This window comes from Rattus norvegicus, chromosome 5, assembly GCF_036323735.1.
Source record: "Rattus norvegicus strain BN/NHsdMcwi chromosome 5, GRCr8, whole genome shotgun sequence".
NCBI classification, from domain to species: Eukaryota; Metazoa; Chordata; class Mammalia; order Rodentia; family Muridae; genus Rattus; species Rattus norvegicus.
In genome coordinates this window covers 44099568-44103844 of record NC_086023.1, presented here as the reverse complement: position 1 = coordinate 44103844, position 4277 = coordinate 44099568, and positions in this window count along the sequence as shown.

Genomic DNA, 4277 nt, shown 5'->3' with positions numbered 1-4277 from the left:
ACACTCATGGAGGCAAAAGGTAGGAGAGAGCAAATATGGAATGGGTTATTTGTGGAGAGATAACCAGGAAATGGGATACCATTTGAGATGTAAACGAACAGAATGATTAATAAATAAGATAAAATAAAATGAAATGAAAAATAAAAAAAATTACTTCTTGTCAAAAATCTTGTTTTGGCAATGAGAAAAGTAATCAAGTTACTGCTTGTAGTCTGTACAATGTAATTACCATCCTTTCATGACGTCTATGGAAACTTATCTACCCAAACCTGCTATTCTAGTTTGCTTTCTCTTGCTATAATAAAACCATGCCCAAAACCAGCTTATGAAATCATTTCAGCCTACAGGATACAGTTTATCATCCAGGAAGACCAAGGCAGGAGACTGAAGCAAGAATTCAAACCAGGAGCCTGGAGCAAAAACCACAGAGGAGCGCTGATAACTGGCTCTCCCTATGCTATCATTCAGCTGTTTTTTATGTCTAGCCCAGATCTACCTAACAAGGTATGGTACCACCCGCAGCCGACTGGGCCTTCCTACATCAATTTGTAATTATGAAACTGCTCCTCTCTAGCTCAATTGTCGTCAGAGAGGCTTCAGCCAGTAACTGATGGAAACAGATGCAGAGACCCACAGCTAAGCATTTTGCAAAGCTTGGGGAATCCTGTGGAAGAGGAGCAGGAAAGATTACAGAAGTCAAAGGGGCCAAATACACCACAAGAAAACCCAGAGAATCAAGTAATCTATAGGGCCCCTCAGAGAGGAACTGCCAACCAGGGAGCCTGTGTAGGTCTGACTTAGACTACACATATGTTATAGTCCCGTAGATAGATCTTTCCGTAGGAGTCCTAACAGTGAGAAGAGGAGCAGATTGGCTCTCTTACCTGCCATTGCGACCCTTTCCCCCTACTGGGTTGCCTTGTTTAGCCTTGACAGAGAGGAGGTGTTTATTCTTACTGCAACTTGAGGGGGACTTGGAGAGGAGGGAGGAGAAACTGTGGTTCAGATGTAAAATGAAATTAAAATTAAAAAAGAAAGAAAGAAATTATTCCTTAGACATTACTATAAGCAAAGCTGGTCTGGACGGTGTGTGTGTGTGTGTGTGTGTGTGTGTGTGTGTGTGTGTGTGTGTGTGTTTGTGTGTGTGTGTGTAAAACAAAACACAAATATAAAACATGATGTCTTTCTAAGGCTTGAATACTTTACTAAATGTCATTTCAAGCTTCAATGATTTTTTTCCCTGAAAACCACATGATTAATATATCTGGGTCACGTGGTAGTTAGTTATATTTTCAGCTTTTCCAGTAATCTACTGATTTTCACAAAGCTTGTTCCAGTAATACCCCTACAAATTGTGGAATGGTCTCGTCTTCCCTCACATCCTTGCCAGAACTTGTACTTTGTTTTCCTGGTGTTGATAAGTCTGCTTTCAATGAAATGGAACTTTAAAGTTGTTTTAATTTCTATTTCCCAAATATCTTAGGATGCTGAACACTTTATAGAATGTTTGTTTGCCATTTATGGTTTTAAGGCCCTTAGCCAAGTTATTGACTGGAACATTTCTCCATTTCTGGTGTCTTGGAGTGGAGAAAGGGCACCTAACTTAAATTATTTGTACATTCTAGACACTAGCTTGTAAAAAGTAAATTTGCCAAAGACTTACTCCTGTTCTGTATGCTTTCTTTGTATTCTGCTAATAGCTTATTTTTCTGTATAAGTTTTTAATTTTATGGAATTGCATTTGTCTAATTGTATTTACTGTGTTGGTAGAATTGATTTCAGAAGGATCTTCCCAGTCTTAAAACTTGCTTTGTATATCAGGCTGACCTCAGACTCAGAGATCCATCTTCCTCTGACTCCATAGCACTAAGATTAAAGGAGTGTGCCACTGTGCCTGGCCCAAAACGCTTTGCTATATTTTACACTGGTTATTATTTAGGTAAGAGTAATGGATTCAATTTATTTGAATGTAGATGTCCAGTTTTTCTAATATCCTGAGATGTATAGGTTGTCTTCTTTTCAATGTATGTTCTTCACATTTTGTGAAAAAAAAATGAGTTTATTCCTGGGTGCTGCACTCTTATGTTTTCTTAATTTACATGTTAGATGTGTGTGTGCGTGTGTGTGTGTGTGTGTTATGTGTGTTATGCTGTCTCTGCAGCTCTAACTCTTAAGCTCTATACTTTTGTAGTGTAATTTGAGATAGGTATTATGAAACTGTTCTTTCTGCTTATGATTGTTCTATTAGATTTTTTTCCTATCCCAAATCAACGTTATGACATCATTAGAATAGTGATAAGAGTTGCATTGAATTTTTAGACCACATGGGTCTGCAGATATTTCTACCAATCCATGGTCATAGAAGTCTTTCCAAATACTAATATCTTTCAGTTTATATCTTCAATGCTTTTATTGTAAAATACATTTCTTCTGCTTGTTCAATTTATCCTTAAAGATATCTTTTAGAAGTTAGTATAAATGGGATATTTTCATTCATTTCTTAGTAAGTTGATTATAGATTCATAGAAAAGCTACTCAGTTTATAGATTGATTTTGTTTTGTATCTTACAACTGTAGTGAAAATATCAGCTTCTAGGAATTTTCTAGCACAGTCCAGAGGATTATTAAGGTATGGGATCATATCATGTGCAAATGGAACATGTAGCATTTTTCTTATCTATCTGGAACCTTCTTGCTTCTTTTGACCTTTGTTATTGTTCTAAAAAAAAATCTGAGTACTATATTTAGGCACCCTTGATTTTTCCCAGTTTGAGAGGAAACGCTCTCCCTTGGTGTTCTCTGCTTAGCTTAAAGTTAATATAACATATTATAATTGCAGATTGTCACATGCTTTTTTGGTATTCCTGAGAAACTGGCTCAGGAGAGGGGTTACCTGCTTCATACTACATATAATGTAGGAAGACAGTACATGGTAACTATAAGTATTCACGCAGCGTCAGGGAATGGGGATAGTGAACCACTGACCTGCTCTAGAAGTGTGGCTGGAACATGTGTGAAAAGGAATAGGAGACACAGGCACATTGTATAACCTGTCCACTTTCACCATCTCTACTGAGAGGAATGAGAATTAAATGAGTTAACTCGTCTGCTACAGCTGAAAAAAAAAAACGCCCTAGCTTTCTCAGAGCATCGGTAAGTCTTTTATGATATAGATAAAATACTTTTGAAAATAATCTTCGTAAAACAATAAGTTGAAAATATAGTGGAAAGGGTGAGATTTCTGTTTGTTAATTATGAGCCATTGTACGTAAAGTGTTTATATGACAATATGAATAAAAGAAATATGAAACAAATGCTCCATACCAAAGAATTTCAAATCTGTTTGTGAAGCAATTATGACATGGATTCTATACAATCTACAGGGGACAAAGAAGTTTTGCTTCATTTTAAAAAATTATTTTGAGTGCCAAGCATGGTGGCACATGCCTTCAAGAGTTTGATCCCAGCCTACTTCAAAAATATTCGGGGAGCTGAAGAGATGACTTAGCCCTTAGGAACACCCACTTCTCTTCCAGATGACCTGAGCTCAGGCCCTAACACATGTGTTTTCAGATCTCTTGATGGGTCTGGCTTCCACAGTCATCTGCACTCATGTCATATTCACATACTCACATGTGTGCATGCACACAAACACACGGATACACAAACACATAATTAAAGATAAAAATATAAATCTAAAAGGTATTCTGAATATTTGGTTCACCCCAATATAGGGAAGAGTCACACATGACAATGCAATTGCTGTTTGTTAGGTGTATCCCAGGCATCTGTTCCCCCTTCTAACTTTGAGTTCAAAAAGAGTATAATTCAGTAAGACAGATAGAAGGAATTATAGCACAATGAAAAGGACTCTTCTAAAATGTTGTTCAGAATAACATGGTACTGATGATTCAAACACAAGTCAGGGGAATATTTAAAGACTTACTTTTTGTGTGTATGTGTATTTGTTCATGTGTATGTCTGTGTTCATATATGTGTCCATTCTGCATGTGTCCATGTCTGTCTGACTGTCTGTGTCCATGTAAGTATGTGTGTATGTTTTTGTGTCGGTGTCTGTGTGTGTCTCTGTGTGTGTGTCTGTTTGTGTGTGTGTGTGTGTGTGTGTGTGTGTGTGTGTGTGTGTGTGTGTGACTGTGAAGGTCAGGAGATGTACTGGAGGAACCAGAGAAGTAGGTAGTTATGAAGTAAACTAAGGTTCTATGCAAACAAATTAAGCAAACTGGATATATAACCACCTCCAGTCCCAAATCAGGGGA